Genomic DNA, 25,111 nt, shown 5'->3' with positions numbered 1-25,111 from the left:
GGAACCTGGTCAATTTCAACGTTACCTCTGATCTTCGCTTACTTTGTAGCATCCTGACAGCCCTTGGCTGAAACGCCAAAAGGTCAGTGTAACAAAATAGCACCTGACTGGAGCAGTAAACCCTCCCTACACATTTGTGAGCAGATAATATGCCCAGTTCCCAAACTCGGCTGGTAGGACTTCAGTTGGAGAGTTTGAACCCTATAATCCGGATCCTGCCAGAGAGCGGAGGTTTCTTTCACTTGTCCAGCCAGAGCTTGGAGATTTCACAGCAGTGCGGTGGCAGTCACTCGGCTCCAGAGAGGGAAAAAAAAAACACAGTAAGAAAGAATTTGGTTTTATTTTTTTCCCCTCCTATTTTATTTGAGCTGGCTGATGTTAGTAATGAAAATCTTTCTGTTCCTGTTGCTGGGAAATTTGTAACTTTTAAGGCATTGTTGGGACGTGGTGGCGGGAGTTGCTGGGGAGGGGACAGGGGAATGCAGATCCAGCAAGATGTTTCTGTCTGACTTTCCTCAACGTTTTATAGCGTCCTTCAGATTCCTCATCCTCTCCAGTGTCATTTTCTTCTACAGTAAAAAAGCCCCCTTCCCACGTTTGCCACAGTTAACTGGTCAGACTTTTCACTTTAGGGAAGATGAGATCTGAGTGTGTGATTTCATTGTAAATTCATCAGGTGTTACTTGCCGAGCTATGCAGGATGTAGTTATTCCGAGAATGCGTCTTTTGCTATTTCTTTAACATTTAATTGGGATCAGGCCACTGCCTGGTTTTGTCTCAAGGGTTTCCTTTTTCCATCCTTTTATTTTCTTTCTTCTTTTTTTTTTTTCTTGCTCTTGCATGTTGCAGTAAAGTGACCTGTAATTTATAATCAAAGTTTGGTTTCGTTGAACTAAACTGTAAAATCTGACTTTGGGGTTTTTCTTATAAAACAAATATTTGAAAAAATAGAGCATTGAGGCTCGTGCAGTAGAGGCAATGTCAGTACATATGTATCTCTATACATGAATGTCTACATATATATATGTTTTCCAGAGACTTGTAAGCCAGCCCTGAAAAAGCATGTGGCAAAACGGTGACCATCTATAAATATCCAAGTATAAGGACACCCTGATAAGAATATAAGCACATTTTTAAAATGAAGTTCTGATTTGTTTTTTAAACTCCATTCGTCTCTCATATTAACTTATTTTTTTCAGTTATATTATTTTTGCACGAAAGAGTCAGCATATACATGCTAGAATTCTGTCTGTAAGCTGTAGTGGTCCTTAGCTAGACTTTTTTTTTTTTTTCCCCTTTCCTTCTAACAAGGAAGCTCATTTAGAAAGAAATGTTTATGTGAAGTGCTTGTCAGTTGGCATTTTTACTGGGTTGCTAACCCAAAGGTAAAATATAAAGCCATGTCTTTTCCTCGCTGGCTTGTTGTTACAAGAAGGGTCCCTCCCTTGTTAGCTTGATAAATAATTTTACTAGAGGGACTCTGCTGTATTTTTATGCTTGCTGTCTATTTTCTGCTTGCTGCAAATAAATTTCTGTACTCAGAGGGCACTAAAACTCCAAACACATGGTATTTCCCCATTTTGCTGCTGGTCGCCTGAAATAATTATTCCATCTCTTGTTTTTAATTATTTTTTTTAAAGGAAAAAAGTAATTTGTGATTAATATCCACAAGAATTAGTCATTTATTTCTCAGGACCATTGTGTTTGAACCTGGAAATAGTGCTTTTTGAAAGATTTTGTGCGTCCAACACTGTTTCATATTTGTCAAATTGAAGACAAGAGTTACTTTATTTGGGGGAGTCCTGAAGTCTTCTCATTACATTTCCTTGTCTGTCTTTCCAACTCTAAATATTAAGCTGTTAATATGAGAAATGAAGAGGGCTCTAGAATTCTATCTAGAAACAAAGCACTACACAGTAAAATCTTTACATGTGAAAAATGATACATCGTGTGAAGTAAAGATGAAATTGATCATAGGTGTCAGTATAACCATCCGCATCCACCTGAGTCCCAGGCCTTGAGACCTGGGATTCGTTACTCCTGGGGAGAGACTGGTGTGGATCAGTCACTGGGGCAAAACGAGACGCTCCCTGCTACAAATCTAAACACACCCTAAAACATCCCAATAAAGGAAAACAATAAAATACATAAATGCATTCTATAAATTACAAATGCAGTGAACACCACCCGTAATCGGGGACAATAACATGTTTAACGAAGGAGTGACATTTAATGCCTGTTGGCAAAACAAGGGATCATTTTCAGCCAGTGCCAGATGATCACAGCCAGTGAAGTTTGATCTTTTTTGTTTTCAAAGCAGACCTGCTTGTTATTTGCTCATTAGCGGAGGGGTCTCATTTTCTGAAATTGGAAATTTTTTTTTACAAAGGTACCAGAGACATACATTTGAAACCAGAATGCCAGCCCATGTCACCAGGATATTGGGGAGAGGTTATCTGGAGGTCAGTGTCTGCAAAGATAGCAAAACGAAGAGGAACATGTAGAAGAAGGGGCCTGTATGTGAGTTCTCAGATACACATGGAGATCCAAAGGTCAAGATTTCACACATTAATTTTCTTGGGCTGGAACCGTAATACTTACGACATTTCCCCTGCAGGCAGACATACTGTGTATCTTATCAAATGTGTGCAGAGTTGGTTTTCACCTCCCTTGTCTCAGGGGTTTCAGAGGTGAGCTGGGCTTCAAGTTGACGAGTCGTTCCCCCCCACCCCCCACAGCCACAGAGACTAGGAGAATCAGCCTACATAAAGGGGAGTTGTTATTCACCATTTCTTTTGGTCACTTGGGGGTGGTACCCATTTGTCAGGAGTGAGAGAAAGCTTCCACGGAGTTGAAGACCACGATGTTCCACCTAGCCCTAGCCCTTGGAGGCCACCCAGCGCCTCACAGGAGATGATGATAACAGCTGCCTTTGACCAAGCATCTCCTGGGAGCCAGGACCTGTGCCGTCTTTGATGCTCACACCAACTAGGGGGCAGATATTTTAATCCCCTTTACAGAGATGAGGAAACTCAGGTACAAAGCAATAAAGTTGTGATTTGACCCTACACCACAGTCATGTAGATGTTTCCAGATGCACACCATGCCACTGTATCCCCCCGCCCCCATCCCAGCTAAACAGCTCAGTGTTTAACCTCAGCACGCGTCAAGTGAGATCAGTTACCCTCTCCTCCCTCCTTGATCCTCTTTTTCTGAGTGGGGCTGAGTGATGCCTAGAAGAAGGTACATTATCATCTGAGTAGGATCTAGAAGACCAGGGTTAGTACTTCCCATGATCTTGACCCCAAGGACCCCTCTGGCTCTAAACACAAATGATTCTGTGGTTTTCCTTTGGCAGGTAAAGGAGCAGCCCTTCCCTACACCAAGATAAAGATTGTCATTTCAAGAGCATTTAAAAAATAATAAATGGTACGTTTCCTTAATACCCTGTAATGTGTAAAGTGTCAGGTGCACAATTGACACTCAGGAAATTGCTGGATAGTGAAGATAAATCAGCCTTAAATCACTCCATTGAAAGCCCCATTTAATAAAAAGTTGTCAGCAAAATCTCTAGTAACATGAAAAAGAATACAGAGTTTCTGCATCTGTAAAATAGGGATAGTCCCTGAAAGTCTTTTGCAAAGGATTAAATACAATAATATAAGGAGAGCGCCTGGTACAGAGTAATCACCCCGGCAAGCTTGGCCCTGATGAGTATTATAAGGACTAAAGCTTTGACCTTGACACTGTGCAGGCCTTCATTTATTTTAAAATAACTTTGTGATTATGATATTGGACATCTTCCCTCTGCTTTTTTAAAAATTAAATTTATAGGGGTTTTCTTGGGGGGGGATTAGGTTTATTTTGTTGTTGTTGTTTATTTTTAATGAAAGTACTGGGGATTGAACCCAGGATCTTGTGCGTGCTTAGCACACACTCTACCTCTGAGCTATACCCTCCTACCCTTTTCCCTCTGCTTTAAAATAAGGGCTGGAAAATGGAGAAGAATTTAGAACAGTAGTTTATTATCCGTTCTCCCCTGAAAAAAATACCACCACCTGGAAACATTTTTTTAAAAAGATGTGCTTGGGAAGTTCTGTGGTCAAATAATTTAGGGGAATTATGGATTAGACTAAGTGAAATGTTTAATTTCACTCTTGTCCATCTCAGAGCCTTTGTACGCTAATGTATATTGTGACCCTCCGTGGGGAAGGACCAACACGATGGCATCCAGTATCCTCACATTTATTTGAACATGGAACCTGTTTTCTCATCAACCATCCTGTGGAAATAACAGTAGGGCAGTTTTGAAAAATGGTTGGCTAACTAAAGAAGTCCTGACTTAATTCTTTTATTTAGTACCAGAGGACCCCTTTACTCTCTTCCTCCTATGAAGCCCACATTCTGAAAGATTCATCTGTGATTCTGTGTGTTTATTTTATTAATCAGAGCCCTCTATAAAAGCTCTAAGACTTCTGATCAGCAAGAGAAGTGGTGTAATTCCAATGATGTATATTCAATAAAAAGCAAAGAAAACCTCATCATGGGGATCATCCTATAGGTCTTTACTAGAGCAGGAATGGTTCATGGGTGCCATTACTGCCTTCATGGGCTCCTATGGTCTTTTAGGATGCCAGTTCGGGGTCCTCTGCTCAGATAGAAAACCCAGGATCACCCTCAAATTCGACCTGGCTATTTGTGATTGGATGAGCCTCTTAAGGGAATCTGAGGTCCTGGAAGGAGCATGTTCATTGCTTAGAATCTTGGACGTAAAAACTCTGCCTTCAGGTTGCTGTTCCTTTATTGTAAGGTTACAGGTGTATATTAAGGGCGTGAAATAAAGAGGAAGGTGGGCGGAGTTGGGGCCAGAAGTTCATTTTCTCTGTCCATTTTTCCTCCCTTTTCTCTTTTTGCACATTGGTTTCATTCTCCCTACAGAAAGCAGGCAAGACTTCTTACTTAGGAGGACCCCTGATTCCTGCTTTCACCCCTGGGTCCCACCCTAAACATCCCCAGCAGACGTTAGTTAGAAACTCTGCTGTCCTGTTCTCAGAAGAGATAGCTGATTGGTCCCCCTTGGTCAGGTATCTACCATTTGTCCAATCGGCACTGGCTAGGGGTGGGTCCTTAGGGCCGTCTAACTGCCTAATCAGATTTTCTAAGAATACGGTTCTGCAGGGATTGGGAGATGGGCACTTGCCAATGTAGGGGAGGGAAACCGGTACCCGAGAGCCATGTACACCTTTTTAGGAGATAGGAATGAGTAGAATTAGGGCATGAATGGGTCTCTGAACCTAGAGACTGGATTTTCAACCTTGGATGCACCGATGGGGCTTTAACAAATGTTGATGCTCTGCCCCAGACCAATTAAACCAGAACCTCCAGGGGCTGGTGGGGTCAGGCATCCATATTTAAAAAAAAAAAAAAATTCCAGTTGTCCTAATGCACAACCAGGATTGAGAACTCCTGAGTTATCTGCAGAAAGCCAGAAAGTGAAGAAGCCACTGATGAGTTTCCCATATTTTATTATGTCTTATAACTCAGTGGTTTTCAGGTCCCGTTTAAAATTAAAGGGGATGAACAATTGCTTTGTGTTTTTCCTGCTTTCCCTGGCCTTCCCAGTCCTCTGTGAACATCAGCTGTGTTCTTTATAAGGAGGGCTAAGGCAGCCAGATGTGGCACACAGGGAAAGAGAATGGGAGATGATTTCCAGAAGCCTCGATTTTACAACTGCCTTGGCCACCAAAGCAGCCTTGTGACCTGGGCAGGCCACATTCCTCTGAGCGCCCGGCTGGCTTTAATTCTTCTTTTTTGGGAAACGGGTCAATTGAGCTAGAATCAGAGACCTTCTGTGAGCCTACACAATCTGCTCAGTGACCAGCTCATCATAGTCCTGCACATGAACCAAGAGAGGTCCTGATGATTTCGAGCTGGCAGAATGGCTAATTTTAAACTTGCGATGGTGTTTAAAATTCTGCCTAGAAAAGAGAAAAATGCATTTAGTTATCTAGTGTCAAAGAGAGATGTTGTCCAAATTATTTGCACATGCTTTTGCAGTGACCAATGTCTTATTTGTCATCATTCCCAGGAGGAGCTTAGTTAGGGTGTGACTAGGGTGGCAGGAGAAACAGGACTGAGGAATATGGTGCCGGCTGAAATTAACCAAGATGTTTGATCCCGTGCTGTCAGGCGCTTGACCCTCCACTAAACCCACAGCATTAAACCACACAAAAATGGGCCTCGCTCTGCAGGCCCTCTTCCCTCTACCTTTTACATTTCTCATCTCTTGGACTCAAAACTCAACTCTATGAGCCTGGAGTTCATGCCTCATTTATTCTTGTGTCCCACCCAGCCCTGTCCCAGAAAGCAGCACACATCTTTGCCTCAAATCCTCCTGGGAAAGTGGCAGGGCGCACACCTGAATAAGCAATCAGGTGCTCAGACAAGCAAGCAAACAGGTAACAAGAGCCTCGGCAAAGTTCCTTCAGTGATGGAAGAAGACATCTTGGCAAGCTGTCGAAACGAGAGGTGCTTCTCTTAATCCTCTCCCAGCTTTTCCACAGCCCCGTATCCTGGCATTTGCTTGACACTTTTTGTGGGCTGAGTTTCCTTTCCTGGACGGCTTGTTCAATGCAGTCTGCACCACACGTATTTCTCAAGGTCCTCTTTGGGAGAGCTTTTAGAAAACAGACCCTTTTGCTCCGACTGGCGGGGCGTCATAGTTGGCATGCTTTATTTTAAGATGTGATTCGATGAATGATTGTTTTGCACCTGCTGTATTCTAGAATGTGGATTTGGCTCTGGAGGATTCAGAAACACGTAGGGCACAGTTCTTGCTCTCAAGATTTATTATTGATGCAGACAGTTAAAAAAAATAAATGCCAGTCCTGTTTGATAAATGCTTTCTCAAACCCGTGGGGTTTGTGAAAAGGAGGAGGGTGGTCATTTTGTGAACACCCTATGTGAAAGCAAAAGCTACAGAGTGTCAAGAGGCAACTATTTTTTTCTGGGGTTTTTTTTTTCAAACTTAGGCTAGGAAAGATCTTCCTTAGTCTGACTCAAAACCTACACATAGGAAAAACGCCATGAACAAAATCAAAAGACCAACAACAAAGTGGGAAAAACCACAACACACAAGATAGTCCAAGACCCAATTTCCTTAATATGAAGAGCTCTTCTAAATCTCCTAGAAAGAAGGTAAACAGAAATGGACACATTGTAACTGACAATATACTTCCATTAAAAAAATGAGAAGAAGAAAGTAAACAACCTGATAAGAAAATAGGCAGCTTTTAGAAAAAATAAATGAAAATGACCAATAATTTTATGAAACTATGTTCCTCTCACTCGTAACCAAATAATAATAATAATAATCCTTTTGGGCTGGACCGTGGGGTGATGGACAGTCCCATGCTCTATCATGAGCCTGTAAGTTGGACAACATCTTAGGGGGCTAATTTGTATAATGTCTAATAGCACAGCATATTCACAGACCAAACACCCTTTTCTACACTTTTCATGCTTGGGGAATCTTAATTGAGCACAGCAGTGTGGGTGTAGCTGGAATAAACTATGTGGTTATGTGTGTGAGTTGAGGAGGAAGGATTGTCCTGGACATGGACCCAAAATGGGTAAACAGAGATCAGATGGAGAAGAAATGACAAAACCAGGCCAAAGAAGGAACGAGTGGAAACAGAAGACAAAAAAAAAAAAAAAAAAAAAAAAAAAAAGTAGAGAAATGAACTCAGGTGGCTGATGCCCTGCCAGTTGGCGTGTTTCCCTTCTCTGAAGCCACCTCTGCCTAGCATCCGTTTTTGCAAATGTGAAACCATCCGGGCGCAGACCCTCCTCTTCATCAATCAGTTTCACTCCATGCTCCCCACCCAATAAAAGACTCCTGTGTATCCACTGAATTCAGGCTGGTATTATTCGTGGGGCTGGCAGCAGTTCCTCCGTCCTAGCCCTTTTCTGTATCATCTGCATTGTCACAGCCAAAAGTATTGGAAAGAGAGGGAGGAGCATTTTACAAAGAACTTCATGGAGATTTGGTCACGTGTCTGCCATTAACATCAGTCGCAGATGCAGGGCAGAAATGCCTGCTAAATTCCTACACATGTCTGTTTGAAAAAAGTCCCCTTGGGTGTGGCTACCAGGCTCCCCTCCACTGATACAGGATTCAGGGAGCTTTGAAGTCGGTTGTGGAAATTTCACTGCTTTCTTTGACTCCAGCAGATTGCTCCAAAATGCTCCGGATGTAAAAAAAAAGACGATGGGAGTTTTAGCAGCAGCTTAGAGGTGGAATCCCCTTAAGCCATTGACAGAAAAATGTGTTTCTTCTTTCGCTTTTTAATTTGTGAGTTACATGTTAAACTACAGCAATGCCCTTGCAGTCTTTTCTTTGGAAGAGAAAAATGAAGAGTGAGTCGAGGGGCCAGGCGGTGAGGAAGGAGGTGGATTTTGCAGCCCTAGTTCTTTGAACTTGTTGCAGGGGCCAAGCTGCCTGCAGAGAAATTGTGTAAAGCAGATTTTGTCCAATGTGGATGGAAAGAATTTCCAACAAGGGGGCAAGCATTTCCAAGATGCATCTAGATTTGACTGGGTGTTGAGGGAAGTTTGCTAGGCTGAGCCGGGAAATCCTGCAGACTGGTCCTGCGGGAACCCGGGAGAGGACGGAACAGGGAGATTTGAACCCATCGCTTTGGTACAAGGGTGGGGGTTACTGGTGTGCTTAAAATTTTGCCTTGAGAGTTCTCCTTTTTGGGAGGAGGTACTTGGTCTTGGGTGCATTTTCTGAAAATTTCTCCAAAGTTATTTTATTCCCATTATCTGCTAACTGTAACAAATTAGAAGGAAACATGGGGAGATGAAATGCCCAGTAAAAGTGCCCCTGACTTCAGCTACAATGTCCATAAATTTCAGAATTTTCAGAGGTTTTCAAACTTGTTTTATTTTGTTTTGTTTCTGCAGTGGAAACATTTGTAAAATGAAAGGTTATGTGAGATCACTGACTAAAAGAGAAATGAGAAGTTTCTGAGGGTGGAGCTGATCCTCCAACTTCTCAGCCCTTCTCTCTGTGCCACCTAGGACTCCAGAATCTCTCCAGTCCACTTTGAGTATCTTTGGGGAGTCATTCTCTAAGGGAATGCCAGCTCAGGCAGTCTCTGATCTAGCAAATGACCACTTTCCTTCACTGGCCAGGCTTAGAGATTTCTCAGGGTGTTGGAGGCTGCACAACATCAGTGTTAGACCCTTGCAGCTTTGTGACTTTGGGAAGGTCTCTTCCCTTCTAGATGGGCATGGTAGAACCAGCCTCCTGGAATTCTTACATGGGTTAAACGAACCTTGCACTGTTAAACGCGATGCCAATGGACTGTGGTCACCACTCCGGCAGCAGCAGAAGTGACCAGTGGTAATGGTGTCTCCTTTGGCTCAGAAACGTTGAGGATCCTTTTTCCCAGGATTCAAGGCAATCCTGTAGTTTCATTGGTAAAAGTTGATCACTCCCCTCCTTTGTATCTTCCTTTTTCCTCTGCCTGTGACATATCACTCTGAAAGGCAGCTTTTTTCCCTTTATACCACACTAGACTCTGATCAAGGACCCATGCCTTTTACTCTTTATGCTCAGCACCTAGCACAGGGGATCACACAGAACATAGTCCCAGTCGATGTTTGTGGGACTGACTATCCGTAACGTGCTAGAGCTCACCCCTGAGGGCTCACGAGAGCCAGTTGTCGATACCTCTTTCTGTGTGCTTCTCTTTCAGTTCCACGTTCAGTGATTTCACACTGGTAGTATGAAATCAGCTGAGGTGGGAATATCTGCTGCACAGAATGCAAATGCTAAGAAAATCTAGCCCCTTTCTCTGGCCTCCATCCTCTGCCAAAGAACCAGTTGTTAAACGTTTAGCAGCACACTGTTGCCTGAGATGCCCAGATGAAAACAAATGGAAATTGAACAGAGCAGGATCAAATACATCAATCAAATACATCGCTAACATTGCTGCTCTGATGGTGGCCCAAAATCAGCAGAAAAGGCAGATCATTGTGGGTTGGAGGCATCGAAGAAAGATCTTAGGGGATGGAGAGGTTATGGGCATCCAGGAAGAAGTGACAGGATGTTACAGGCTGTGGGGTACAGGATGGGAAAGGACTCAGCCAGGTTAACAAGGGAATGTTTACAGACTTTGCAAAAGATGGTGAGGAGACAGCTTGCCCAGGGCTGAGGAGGGATGGCTGGAGGGAGGGACAGGACTTTAGAGGATGCTTGGGTATTGTTAAAGGAAGAGTTGAACCCCCTTTCTACCTGCGGCAATGATTCTGTTACCTTGCAGATATGTCTGGCAATGTGAAGCATTAACCTGTCAGTTTTAGTGGCCTCCTTCACCTCTTGGGCTGATGCAGAGTCCAGCTAAATAGTGATTTAGGTAAATCGATGAAAGAGGAATCCAAAAACAGGAACGGTGAGAGGAGCTGGGCCGCTTGGGGCCGCAGTTTGAGGCTGAGAGTGGGGAATCGCCACCCCACTCTTGCTGCTTCTGTCCAAGATTCCGGCTGATGGGTCAGGGGGCCAACCTCAACTGTTTTTAATTTTAACACTTGGACTTTGACCGATGACTCACCAAGAACCGGGGTCAGCTCCCTCGAGGTCGATGTTTCTCAACCTTAGCTACCTGTGAGAATCATCTGGAAAGCTTTCAAAATCCCAGTGCCTAAACCCCAACCCAGATCAATTAAGTCAGAATCCCCGGGGGGGTATCCCCACATCAGAATTGTCTGCAAAGGGCCCTGGGGGGTTGTAGCACGAAGCCAAGGCTCAGACACATGCCTGCGAGGCACTGGGTCTCAGACTTCAGTGAGCACCTGATCGCCTGAAGTGAAAACTCTGATTGCTAGCAGCCCCCATCCCTCGAATTTCTGATTCAGGTGTCTGGGGGTGGGGCCTGGGAATTTACATCTGTAACCAGTTCCCAGGTGACACTGCAAAGGGGCTCCATTGGAGAACCTCGGCCCTAAGGTAACTGAAGCAGCTTTTGAAAAACAACCTAATGGAGGAGTCAGGTAGCCTGGGGTCCCCTTCCCAGCTCTGCAGCCCCACCTGCGTGACCTCATTGTTTGGTTAAAGCAGGATGATTTTGCTCCCTAAGGGACATTTGGCAACATCTGGAGAACTTTTTGGTTGTCATGACTTAGGCAACCGGGTGCTATGGGCATCTAGTGGGTGGAGGACAAGGATGCTACTAAACATCCCACAGGGCACAGGACGGCCCCTCCAAGACAAAGCAGTCTCCAAATGTCAGTCTGCTCCCCTAGCTTAAAGCCTCTGAGCTGCTTCTGACTTCATATATGAAATAGAGATAGTCACACTTGTTTTTCTAGGTTGTCGGTAAGAATAAATGAGATTCTACAGATAAAGCACAGCAGGCAGGAAGTGCTTAATACACGGTGGTGGTTCCTAACCTCCCAGCTGAGTCACATGGTGATGTCAACTTGTCTGCGGGACTTGACCTCCATGGCCCTGTTTTTGGAACTGTGAAATGGGCACAATAATAGGCTCAAACACCTGCAGGGCAGCTGGGAAGATTAGAGATCATCTATGTCAAGTCCCTAGAAGTAGCCAATAGACATTATTTATTACTACGGCTTTCCATTTTGTCTTGACACAGGCCTTGATTCTCTCCCTTGAAGAATCTAAGATGCTGACTTACCACTTCTTGCTTTGTAGGTCTGCTATATAGGTGGGAATTTGGCTCATTTGTAGTTTCCAGATTGTAAGGACTCTGGAGCAGCAGCAGGAAGAGGGCAGCCTCTTTAGCATTCCAGGCCAGATCCAAGACCCTCAAGCCAGATGGCACTTCCAAAGTGTCCAGCTGCAGGTGGTTGGTCAGAAAACCTGATGCTTAAGTTTTGCTTCCAGAAAATTTTTTTCTAGCCTTAGTACAGGTCTCCTTTAATGAGGATTTGGTACTGTGAAATGTTTAGGAGACAAAACACCTTTAGGACCCAAAGCCCATAGGTAGACCAGTCTCAAGGCAATAAGTGACTTAGGGTGCCTGCCACCAAGCCCTCCCCACTTTCCAGATGGAGTAGGAATTTGGACCCAGGTCTGTTTGAATCCAATGCCTAGTTTCTCGACCAGGCTATGGTTCATGTTGTGAGTTACAACAGGAACCCACAGAAGATACCAGCGTCCACCCACAAACACCCCATCCTGCCAAACCTCCTTTGCAGAGAGCCTCCTGCTCCCATCTAAACAACAGCTTCAGAGGTAAAGTATCCTTTCTCTAATCTGCAGGCAAAATGGATTTTAGTCACTAGATTTTACTGAGAAACAGACTCCCTGGTCCCCCTCCCCTAGCATTGGAAAATATATTGTCTTCTCTACTGTAGTTCATTTTGGTTTCTGAGGTGATTAATGAATTAAAGATGCAGTGTATTTATTCTTTTGCCTGATTACCATTCTGTAATAAATCTAAACTCTGGAGTCTGTCGATACAGGAAGGCCAACCTGCCTCTTTGGAAAATAAAGGTTTGTACATTAAGCTTAACTTCCAGCTTTAGAGCCTCACAGAAATTACTGGGACATTCAAAGAGACACTGGCTGGCAACTAGAAGATTCAGTTTCTGTGGATGAGAAGGGACTTTGCTCACACCTCCTGGGATACTGGAAGGCTCGTTGACCTGTAGGTGGGATTTAGTTACTGGGAATGCTGACGATCAAGCTATTCATGGAGGGGACAGTGGGGAGGGAGGTGACATCCATGAAGACCTCATTCCAGACCTGTGAGATCTTACTGTCACTGTAAAATGGTGCTCTCTACACATTTCTCTAATCTCTGGCTGGATGGCCATGGTCTTGGGCTAAGAGCACTGCTGACAGAGTCAGACAGGCCCCTGTCCAGCTCTGCCTTGTCACTTACTAGATGAGGGACTCCAGGCAAATCTGGTTCTGTCATCCATCCGATGGGGGCTCTTCATTCTCCCCCATCTCCCCCGATGGCTGTTGGGGGGTTGACGTTCCCCCAGCACCTGCGGGGGTGGGGGGCAATGCTTTGCCTTCTGAAGATCTGACCTCATATAATTTGACCTATGGCAGGACAGGAAGCACAGAAAAAGAAACAGACAAATGAAACTGGGTTGGGAATATCACTGGCAATTTCCATGTATTTCTTACTTAAAAAAGAAAAAACAAGTAAAGTGTTAGTGGTTTATAGAGGTCCCTCGCTCAGCTGCCACCGATTGGACAGAATATACATGTTATATATATAATTATCAGTATAGATGTATTTTACATATGTGTTATTCATAATAAGTTAGTAATCAAACATTAGACCAAATGAGTCCCTCTTCCAGCTAATACTTGCATTTCAATGGTGGGTAGCCTTTCTTTACTTGCAGTCTATCCATCCCCAGAACCCAAGGCTTACCTTCAAGGTCCCTATAAAATCCCCTAGAAAGTTATTCACAATTCTCTCCAGGAATTGTGTCCATTTTCCTGGAGAGTCCCTAGGTTCATCAGAGCCTCAAAGGGTCTGACAGCCAAAGAGAGTTTGGAGAGCAAACTACAGATTCCGAAGGCCTCCTCTCTCCTTGGGGGATTCCCAAGCTTGGGACTGGGGGGCCAAGTCAGCAACGGGAGGCTTTTCAGCACCCTTAACGGTACAGGGGGCACTGTGTGCATCACTCTGGGAACTTGGTCCCCACCTATGGAAAATGGGGATGTGGAGATGCACACTGTGGCAGGCAGGACTCAGCGCAGGCAGGGTACCAGGCCAGCGTTCACCCTCCACGTGTGTCTGGTTGGCGAGCGGTTTCCACGGTCTCTCCCGTGAAGCCATCAGCCCCTCCGCGGCTGAGCTCCCGCGTGCTGGGCTGGGCAGCAGTGCGGCGCCTGACTTCTGACCTGCACACCTCTCCGCACCAGCCAGGGCCCCTCGACTCCCTCCCCGTCCCCCCAGTCCCTTCAGACTGCTGACGAGTTGAAATGTCTCTCCAGCAGAGAAGGGATCAGACTCAGGGGTGCATTATTTTCGAATGCGCCCCTTTACGGGTTCCTAGCTCCTCACCTGTCTCAGGACTCTGCTCTGACACCACGGCCCTTAGTCAGCTGTAAGCTCACTCCTCACTTTCCTCCCCCAAATTCCTCCTGGCGTCCCCCCTGCGACCAGAACACAAACTTTCTAGGTGACACAAACAAGAAAGATGTATTTCAGCCAGGCCAGCTTGCTTCCTGAGACAAGGAAATACTTCCACTTTCTCTCCAGCAGAACAGAACAATCGGCAAGGTGGAGAGGACAGAGGCCTCCCGGCAGGACTGTACATTTAACTGTGCCCTGAAGCCTCTTAGTGGGAAGTCCCAGAGGCCTGAGAAGGTGGCACTGGCGCTGGGGGACGGGACCTGTGGAAAGCAGGACTTGCTACTCTTGAGATGTGTCCCCCTGGAAGGTTCGCCCTTTCTGCCTTGGAAATACACGCAGTGGTGACCTAGCTTAACAAGAAGCTTCAAGCCCAAGCGAATGGTTTGAGGCTGCCTCTCCCAGCATCCCCAGATGGTTGTAAGTGATTCTGCTCTGAGCCATCTGGATGATACTTTTTGAAAGTGAAAAACTGTAGGAGGAGCAAAAGGTTTCCTTCTTCCCAACCAGAAGGGCCAGGTATGACACCCCTGAATCAGGATAAGATATGAAATCAGAGAGGAACCCCTTCCCCCCTGCTGGTGACCATCCAAGCAGGCAAACCCATTCTCTCCGTGTTTGTTTCACTCACTATTTATTCATTAAAACAGTCAGAGCATTGCTGTCCCATAGAAATGAGCCACATTAAGTTTTCAGTGTTCTAGCTACAACAATAAAAAAAAAATAGAAACAGGGAAATGAATTTTAGTATTATTTAAAACCCAACACATCAAAATAGTATTTCGGCAACATGTGATCAGTATAAAAATGTATTAATGAGATATTTTACAAACATTTTGTGTGCTCATGCCAAGTCTCTGAAAGTTGATGCGTGTCTTCATTTGGTTGCCCAGTGTTCAGTGTTTAATGTAAAACAGAGTCTAACCCAATCAAGGTGTGCTTAACAGAAAAAAAAAAACTTACACTGCTTTAGTCCGTAAGTCTAAAAGTAAAGTAGTTAAAATCAGAGACAATGAAAAATTCAGTTCCTTAGCCACACCAGCCACTTTTCAAGGGCTCAGTAGCCACATGAAGCCAGTAGTGACATCACTGGATAGTCTACTGAATTCTAGAGCTTGGGAGTGGTCTGAGTTACCTGGTTGAAAACCACTAACTACCAGCTTGAGATTTAGCCGTGTCTGGTATCTGGAAAGACCCGTGCCTTATAGACACGGCTTTCAGCCCGCATGTTAGATCCAGCAGGGTGTAAGCTCCAGGTGCCTGTGCACCTAGCGCAGCGCCTGCATGCAGTATGTACTTAATACACATTTGCTGAATGGCTGGATGGATGGGAGGAGGGACCAATGAAGAACTTCCTGTCGGGTAGATACTTGTGAATTTAAAGCAGGAGGCTGAAGGGTTTTTTTGGTTTTGGGTTTTTGTTTGTTTGTTTTGTGGTGGGGTAGGGGGGATATGGAAGAAATAGGGAGGCTCCTATTCTGTTTCCTGGCCCAGGGGAGGGGCTGGATCTGGAAGGACCTGTGTGGGGAGGTCTCCTAGGCAGAGCCACTCCCAGGTTGGGCTGATGTTTCCCATCCCTCTTCTACTTGCTCTTTTAAGGAATATGTCCTGGGTGAGAGAACCCTAGACAGAAGCTAGATCATGAGCGTGGGGCCTTCTCAAAAGCACAGAGGCTTAAGAAGGGGGAGTTGGAGTGACCTTGAAACTCTGCAAGTGTTGGGAAATCTGCCTTCTCAGATCTGTGCTTAGGGACGAGGCTGAGAAACGTTCTGTACTGTTAGTTGGCATCCAGGGTACAGATAACGTCAAAGAATGTTGTGGGCTTTGTGTAGACAGTGGACCTTTGCACTTGGAAGATGGAGTTTTCTTGAGGGCTAAGAACTGGGTCTCTGACTCCTAGGACCTGGAACATGGTGAGAATTCACTTACTGAATCATTCTTTCCTTCCTTCCTTTCATTCATTGATTCACTCACTGGACACATCCCCTGTTAGGAAACTATCGTGTGCAGCCACGGGATGCTGGGAATACAGGTGGGAACAAAAAAAATACCTTGTCCCGTCCCATCTCCAACTTCACGATCTGCTGGCACAGCGGGCTTTAAGCCAGTGATTCACCCTGCCTGTGCTCAGTGTTGTAAAGGCTGAGACGAGAGTGCTGTGGCCAGACCTAGTCTGGATATCAGGAGATGTGAGACTGACTTTGAGGATTTAAGGATGAGAAGGATTATGTCTTGAGAAGACAGGGGGATGAGGACCGAAAGGGGACATGTTTTGCAGGTGGAACAGAGAATGTGCTGGAAAGCTGAGGACAGGAAGGAGCTGAAAGCTGGCCAGCACGTGGTTGTGAGCTTGGGGACAAATGGCAGACATCAAGGCTGGAGACACTGTGATGTCCATTCTTGGCTCCTATGTACCCTGCTTGGCGCCCAGCACAACACAGGCACTCAACAAATATATTCTGAATTAACAAAGGCAAAGAGGTCTTCCCGGGACTTCTAGCTTTGGGGGCCACTCTTGTCAAACAGCAGACATACCTCTGCCTCTTTTCTCAGCCCATCACGTTCCATTTTGAATTGTGTGGATAATTGTTCTAACTTTCCTTGGCTTTGGAGAACATTTTCTGTCCCTTTGCCCAAGACATCTCCCACAATCACACGTATCTGGAGAAAAACAAGCAACACAGTTCAAGCTGTTTTTTCATTCTTAGCTACACAGTCTATGTTTTTGATTCTCAACATGAAGTTGGTCCAACTCAATTTGAAATGCCCAGATGGAGGACTGCATAGGGCTCCCTCCTCTAGAGCCTTCATCTCAAATTCTTTTGATTTCTCAGAGTTAACCAACTTGGTTTCCCAAGCAATATGTGGCTTACGGAATATCTTTCAAGGCTAGTGTTAGTGACAGAGACAGACAGGGGGAACATAAAACAAAACAAAATAAACTGAACCAAAACAATCATATGTTAGGAGAACGTTCAAGGACCCATGTCAGGCTTTGCTTGTCACATCTGCCAATCAGGTACCAAATTATAAACTGATGTGATGGAGAGGAAGGGAAAAAGTGGAGTGAAATACAGCACTATCAGCATTTTTCATTTCCGTTGGCTCCTCCAATTTAAAAATGGAATCATGTTTAACATCTTAATTAGGGATGGTAATGTACAAGTTTTTTTTATGAACATCTAGTAATTTACTCTTAAAGTAAATTATAGTCAATTTATCTGCAGTGACAAGTCAATAAAACAGTAGAAGGCTCAAGCTTTTCAATCACCTGATGTTTGTTTCTCATTTTTACTGCTCAGTGGAAGGCAGGCAACAGGTAGGGGGGATGTCCAGCCCTGAATACAGGCTGTGGCTTTTGAATTTGCCACTTGCAGGCTTCCCCTTTGAAAGATCCTGTCTGATTTTTGCCAGCTGTCATGAGTTAAGAATTTGCATAGAGACATGCATTGTTGAAGAGAAAGAATGACTGGGCCTTTTGGTTCTTGCTATGTAGACCGTCGGGGCGATTCAAATGGTAAACCCAATGACCGTCTGCCTCAACAGTGGTTCCTTCTAATGAGAGTGTTATGTTCATGCACAAACCATCAGTAGCCGGAAGCAAGGGGCCTCCACAGGCTTTCTTTCTGGTGGTGCGAGCTCGGTTAATAGCTAAGCCCACTCAAACCACGGCCAGTGTCCTCAGGCGTGATGTTCGTGTTTGAGTTGTCCTGTGGTTTCAGAAATGGCAATTAGATCAAAGTAAACAGCCCCCAAACAATCACACAGTGACCAGGCAAGATCACAAAGGCACACCCTGGGTAGGGGTTTTTGTGGTGTTTCTGTTGGTTCAGAAGAGAAGTGCACGTGTCCAGCCAAAAATAAACAAATGCTGTGAATAATCTGCCTGGTTTCAGAGAAAGGAAGCACGAAAGTTACCCTGTGATCATCTCTTAAGAGTTTAAAAGCTTCCTAGGATCAGGAGCTCCCATGACAAACATGAGAACCAGGTTAAAAGTCCTAGAACCAAAGGGAAGAGTGATGTTTTGTTTTGTTTTCCCCAGGAAAGCCACTAGACTTGTGAATGGAACAGCAGCTAGATGGTACGATCTAGGAAGGCAGGGGCTATCAGTTTGGCTTGATGGTGTATCCTCAGGGCCTGGGGCTGAATTCCAATTTGTGATGAAAATCCCCCGCTCTCTGCTTCAGGGAGCTCAGCTACATCCATGCTTCACTTTTTTCATATAATGGAGCTGAACCCAGCAAGTTTGACCCCAGCTTTCTCTTTTGTCTTAAATGAGAAAATAAATAATATAAATCAGTTCCAATAATGCCTTTTAATTTTAACCCAAAGAAATAAAGCACTGCCCTAAGGTCATTTGAAATGACAAACTGATCAACGTGGTTCACCAGAGAGAAGGGTACCTGACTTGAAACCATGACGTTTCCTTGAGATGGGATGCTTGATCCTCCTTCCCCCTCCCTTCTCCCTCCCTCCCTCCTTCCCTCCCTTCCTTCGTCTTTCTCTTTTTAGTGTAAAGTTCCCCAGGTGCTCTCTCAGTATGGTCAAAATCGTAAGTGGACCCCTTTCCCTTTAACACTTTGATTTCCGGCTTTTTACGACAACGTCACGTCGTGCTGCTAAAATGGCTTCCACGGACCCAAGCAACCCAAGACCCAATGGATCCGGTCGGTCGTCAGGTATGTTGGCTTGGATGGTCTCTGGCGGGCTGGTCCCTGCAGTGGTCAGGTTGTAGGGACGAGGTTCACATTCTCATCTGTGCTAGTGAGCGAGAGAGGCCACCGTGCTTCCCCGAGCTGCTTCCATCTCACGTGGACTGTTTCCCGCCCCCTCCCCTGAAGCACCTGGCTTAAAGGCCCCTTCCCAGGAAGCCTTCCCTTACTGCCTAACTTAGGTTTCCAGTGTCTGATCTGTGGCCCCAGGCCACCTGCGCTCTCCTTCAGATGTGCAGCACGGCTGGCTGGAATGAACCTATGTTTCTCCTGAATCCTCGCCCCTCATAACATAGGCCGAACACTTCATATGCATCAATTGAAAAAATGAGCGTTTACACGTGACCCCTGATTTTATAAAAATAACTAGCATTACTGAAGGTTGACCATGTTCATGCATAACAAGGATCATCCTGCTTAATCTTTACAACACTCTGAAAGTTGGGCACTGGTACTTTTTTTCCTTTCCATTATAGTTTATGACAGGATATTGAATATAGTTCCCTTTTGTTGTTTATCTATTTTATATATAGTAGTTTGTATCTGCTGATCTGCAACTCCTAATACATCCCTCCCCACCTCCTTTTTCCCTTTCAAAATCGTAAGTTTTTTCAATGTTTGTGAATCTGTTTCTGTTTTGTAAATAAGTTCATTTGTATCATATTTTAGATTCCACATGTAAGTGATACAAGATATTTGTCTTTGTCTGATTTACTTAGTATGATAATCTCTAGGTCCATCCATTGTTGCTGCAAATGGCATTATTTCATTCTTTTTTATGGCTGAGTAGTATTCCATTGTTTACATAAACCACATCTTCTGTATCCATTCAACCGTCAGTGGACATTTAGGTTGCTTCCATGTCTTGGCTATTGTAAATAAGGCTGCTGTGAACACTGGGGTGTGTGTATCCTTTCCATTTAGAGTTTTCCCCAGATATATGCCCAGGAGATTTTTAGTTTTTTAAAGAATCTCCATACTGTTTTTATAATGGCTGCACCAAACTACATTCCCACCAACAGTGTAGAAGGGTTCCCTTTTCTCCACACCCTCTCCAGCATTTATTATGTATAGATTTTTTTGATGATGGCCATTCCAACCAGTGTGAGGTGATACCTCAGTGTAATTTTGATTTCTCTTTCTCTGGTAGCGATATTGAGCATTTTTTCATGTACTTATTGGCCATTTGTATGTCTTCTTTGGAGAAATGTCCATTTAGGTCTTGTACCCACTTTTTGTTTGAGTAGTTTCATTTTTTTTGTTGTGGAGTTTTATGTTGTTTTTATATTTTGGATATTAAGCCCTTCTCAGTTTCATGGCTTGCAAATATTTTCTCCCAGTCTGTAGGTTGTCTTTTTGTTTTGTTTACAGTTTTCTTTGCTGTGCAAAAGCCTGGAAGTTTGATTAGGTCCCATTTGTTTATTTTTGCTTTTATTTCTATTACCTTGGGAGACTGACCTAAGAAAACATTACTCTGATTTATATTATAGAATGTTTTGCCTATGTTCTCTTCTAGGAGTTTTTAGGTACCATGTCTCATATTTAAGTCTTTAAGTCATTTTGAGTTTATTTTTGTGTATGGTGTGAGAGTGTTCTAACTTCATTGACTTACATGAGACTGTCCAGCATCAGTTGCCAAGGAGACTGTCTTCTCCATTGTATATTCTTGCCTCCTTTGTTGAAGATTAATTGACCATAGGGGTTTGAGTTTATTTCCGGGCTCTCTGTTCTGTTCCATGGGCCACTGTTATGATCCCTATTTTGCAGATGAGAAAACTGAGTCATGGAGACTCTGACATGCCCAAGGCCACATTACTAGTAAACAGAGCAACCAGGGTTCAAATTGTAGGTGCAGCCAACGCCTAGAAGCAGAACGGCCTTAGTTGGTCCATCTGTGCTCTGCATTTGGGCTGACTCTACTGATGGATCTATTTCTCCTTGCTCACAGCCAGGGATGTTTTTACTCCCCTCTGCACCCGGGGGCCCGGAAAATGCTGTGACAAGATCGTTGGCAAAGAGAAGCCCCAGCTTTCTCCTCCTCCACCCTCAAACTGCTGATCTTGGCCATTGTCTAATTTTCTCCTCCAAAAACGGAAACTTTGGGAAATTACCTTGGCAGAAAAGTCTTTCCTAGCTCTTCCCCAGCAGCCCAAGCATCGATAGAGCTGGCACTAGCAATGGAATTGAATTAAAAAAAATCTCTCTAGCTGAGGTCTGTCTGATAGAGTGTTGGCCCAAAAGAGCATGTATGCGTACAAAGAAGGCAGAGAACCCATAACGGAAAATCACCAACATAGCTGACTCTTGTCCAGCACTGCTCTAAGCTCTTCATGTGTATTAAGTCCTTATAGCAACCCTATAGTGTGGTTATGATGAATTATTCCCATTTTTTGGATGAGTAAATTGAGGCACAGAGAGATGATCCAGTGGCTTAGGTCACATAGCTAACATGTGAAGGTGACAGCTGTGCTTGGGATGAAGAATTCCAGAAGGACATTTTCACAGGTTGCTTAGATATCTGCTCTCCCAGCTCAACCCTCACCCATAATTTCTGTTATTTTACCGTTGAGTTGGTTGCAGAATATCACCAACAAATTCCGAGGCTTCAACTTCTTTAAGGTTGTGTTTCCTTCATATGAGATCCCTCAGCTTAAAATCTCCTTCTGAAGGTCTGTTTTTGTGGGTTCAGGCAGTACTGGCCCGGGCCCCTGGAAGGCAAGAAACCAACTTAGCTCTCTTCTGTCTAAAATCAATCTACTGGTGGAGGGGGCTGGGTATAGCTCAAGTGTCACAGCACATGTTAGCATGCACAAAGTCGTGGGTTCAATCCCCAGTACCTCCTCTAAAAATAAATGAACCTAATTACCTCCCCCCCAAATAAATAAATAAAATAAAATAAAGTAAATCTGCTGGACCAAATTATGGCATAGCTGGTGAACACTCAGGGCATTCTTTGATCCGCGGCTTGAGCTAAGGAGTAAAGGCTGTTTAGGAATTTCCTGGCTACCCAAAGGGAGATGAGTTAATCCCCAGAAGATGGAATCGCATGATTAAGGTATTAAAGTGCATAAGATGGACCGTATATGGTAAGCTGAGATACCACCGTGTGCTTAAGTAAGCTTGCTCTACCTTGCACGAGCTGGTTGTCAAGTTTTCAAAAATTCTGGGAGCCAACTCATTGGGAGTCATTATTTAAAATTAAATTGTATATAATATTACAACTATATTATTATATATGGTAATTATATTACAATAAGGTAATAAGTAAACAAAAGCATCACTTCCTAATTACTTTACTACATTTTACTATTTACACCCGTGAGGTCATTTCTGTCTATTGTATCTACTTGGTAGAAATATTATATGTTGGTCTGGTAATGTACGTCTCTTCCCAGCTCTGCAGTTAGTGATGTCGCGTTGGTGGCTTAAAATCAGCCAAAGTGAATGTATTTACACTGCAGAAATCAGCAAATGCTTGCCTCAGGCTCTGGTTTTTCGGGAATCTGAGCTAAGTCAAGAACCAACACTCTGTGGATTACAGTCTGAGGTCTCTGAAATGCATTCAGTGTCCTTTGGTACCTGGCCCCTTCTTACCTCTTTGGTACCCTGACTTCTGGTGGGAGGCAGGTCGATATTTAACAACCAGCTTTCCACAGTGGCCAGCATTAAGCTTTTTTTTTTTTTTTTTTTACTAGAAAGTGCAGTCCCAGGACAACAGGGGTAAGGTTAAAAGATTCGGGCTGAAAGCCCACACAAGGCAATGCACTGGTAGAGGGCGAGGCCTCAGAAACCCAGGGAGCACGCTGATGTATCTCTTACAGTTTGCAAGATCTCACTTGTGGGAGCTTGTCCCAAGGTCAGTCTCCTGGGACTTACCTTGAGAGTTATGAGTCTTTGAAATTGGGTTTGGGCTCAGGAATTGCCTTTCTAGTGAGCATCCCAGGAGCGCCTGAGGCAAGGGGTCTCTCAGAGGAGCACTGGGTGATACAAAGGGGACCTCATCCTTCAGTAAGCATCTGCCCTGGACCTCCTGTCCTCTGTCTTGTCACATACACTTACTGAGATGCTATTCAAACCTCTAGAACTCTGACCCGATCCCTGACTCTTCTCAGCCACTCCCAGCAGCTCTCACATGCCCCTGGGACGACCTTTCCCTCTGTCTCGGCATCTTTGGCAGGGCACACGCTTCCCTTGTCCTAGTGAGTGAGGACCAGCGTGGCTGAGAAATGGGCTCACAGATCTGGGATACTTTAGTTGGTCACTCTGCCTTTTTCAGGTCCCTCAGTCTCCTCATCTGTAAACTGGAGACCCTGGTCTCCAAGGCTGTTGACAGGGCCACCTTAAGGAGCCCCGCTGCTGCCATTTGCACGGTTTCAGCGCTTTCGCTTTCGCTGCTGCTGTCTCTCTGGTTGTTGTTATCAAGCAGTGGGGGGGCTAAGAAATGAAGATCTGTTGCCCTTGTGAAATGGCCATAGAATCCTGGGGCTTTCCTGTGTGCTGGGTGGCCCTTCAGAAGGTAGGGAAAGGGATGCTGAGGACTCTTCCCTTCCTTTGGGCTTCTTTTGAGGCTCTGGTGTCACTGGGCACAGGGCTGGCACCCGGCTCACCTCGGCTGCGCCAGCCCCCAGGCTCCTGGAAAACGGCAGACTGGGTAGCAGACAGTGTGCTGAGGCATCTCTTGGACAAAGGTGCTTTCTGAACACAAGCTGACTCCAGGCTGTCTGCCGGAGCTTCCCCCCGAAGGAGGTTTCTGTCACCAGGGTGGCGTAAGGTTCCAGGAGCCCCAGGATGGGCTCACGCTGGCCTCACCTCTCGGCGGTCTCTGGCTCTGGGCGGGGGGCTCAGAGGCACTGGGGTCTTTGGGGGGGTCTTTGGGAGGCTCTTTGCCCACTCTGGACTAAGCAGGCTTCTCTTACATTATAGGCAGTTGGAGACACTGTGCCTTGAGAAATGGTGCCTCCCGCAGAAGAGACCCAGGTCTGTTGCCAAGGCAGAGGTTCACGGTGACAGCTGGCATTTTTGAGCACCTGCTTTGTGCCAGGCATTTTGTTTTCCTACTGCACTTAAGGCTCCCAAATCTGTAGGATGGGAATGTTAATAACCCATTTCACAAGTGGAGAAATTGAGGCTCACGGGTCACATAGAAAATTGGAAATTCAGACCCCTTCCTGAACCTCCCTGCTCCTTCAGCTTTGCCTTGTGGAAGTGTGGGGCCTCGTCACATTTTCTGGCTGTTGCCCACACATCTAGCTGGCATGGCTGAGGGGAATCGGCTGGATTAGGGCTGGAGGGCATTAGAACCACAGTGCTGCCCTCTCATTGGTCAGCATTTACCCAACGCCAAGTATGCACCAGCCTCGGCACTAAGTGTTGTGAACATAACCACAGGGGAAAAAAAGCCCTCATGGAAATCACAGTCCAGTGACAGTAGCTCCAAGTGGGGAGAACGCGAGACCAGCTGCCTGGCAGCGCAGTCTGTGCTTTAAGAAGCCAAGTGATAAGAGCTGAGATCCTGTCCCAGCAGGGAAGCGGGAGGGGCCAGAGAGGAGGAGGGAGGGTCACATTACTGCAGAGGTTGAGAAAGTGTTACGAAAGAGGTAAGACTTGAAATAGTCTTGTGGGAGGACAAGAGTTCCCCAGGCGGTCAGAGAAGGGGTTTCAGATGAGAGAACAGCAGGTGCAAAGGCTCAGAGCATGAGGCAAGAGGGCAGCTTGTGTGACAGCCAGCATCTCCCTTTGTCCTGAGAGCAGGGTGCAGCAGTGCGGCCATCTGTACACGCCAGGTTAAGGTCTTATAAGAGCAGGTAGGTCTGAGGTCTCTGCACCAAGCTAAAGAGGGTGCGTTTTATCCTACAGACATTTTGAAGATATATCTTCCTGCGAATCCCAATGTATAGAAAAGAACAGGAGCAAAGCTGGGTTGAAGCAGGAGACAGAACTGGGTAGAGCAAGGCCCAACCCCGACCAGGAATCGGCAGAATTTTTCTGCAAATGACCAGATACCACATATTTTCAGCTGGCTCTGTGGGAGCTACACAGCTGTGCCTCTGGTGTGAGAGAGCATCCCTGGATGGTGTGTAATGATTGGGCATGGTGTAAATGCATGTGATTTGCGGACACTGAAGTTTGACCTTCATGTAATTTTCACGTGTCACAAAATATTCCTTGGATTTTTATTTTTAAAATTTTTTAATTAAAATTTTTTTTAAATTTTAAACATTTTTTTAATTGAAGTATAGTCAATTTACAATGTTGTATCAATTTCT

The 25,111-nt window shown here is 45.0% G+C and overlaps 1 protein-coding gene and 1 long non-coding RNA gene across 3 annotated transcripts in view; both read left to right on the top strand.

Annotated features, from left to right (window-relative positions):
- The window catches only part of MAF (MAF bZIP transcription factor), a 343,813-nt gene that overhangs the window by 19,517 nt on the left and 299,185 nt on the right, over positions 1-25,111 (top strand). The window lies entirely within an intron of this gene.
- LOC140698500 (uncharacterized) lies at positions 18,762-24,912 on the top strand. The gene is made up of 3 exons (XR_012076300.1): positions 18,762-18,812; positions 23,769-23,822; positions 24,702-24,912. It is a non-coding gene; the product is annotated as an uncharacterized lncRNA (long non-coding RNA).

This window comes from Vicugna pacos, chromosome 9 (assembly GCF_048564905.1).
Source record: "Vicugna pacos chromosome 9, VicPac4, whole genome shotgun sequence".
NCBI lineage: Eukaryota > Metazoa > Chordata > Mammalia > Artiodactyla > Camelidae > Vicugna > Vicugna pacos.
Note: the sequence above shows the minus strand (reverse complement) of the source record. Positions and strands in the feature narration are given on the sequence as shown.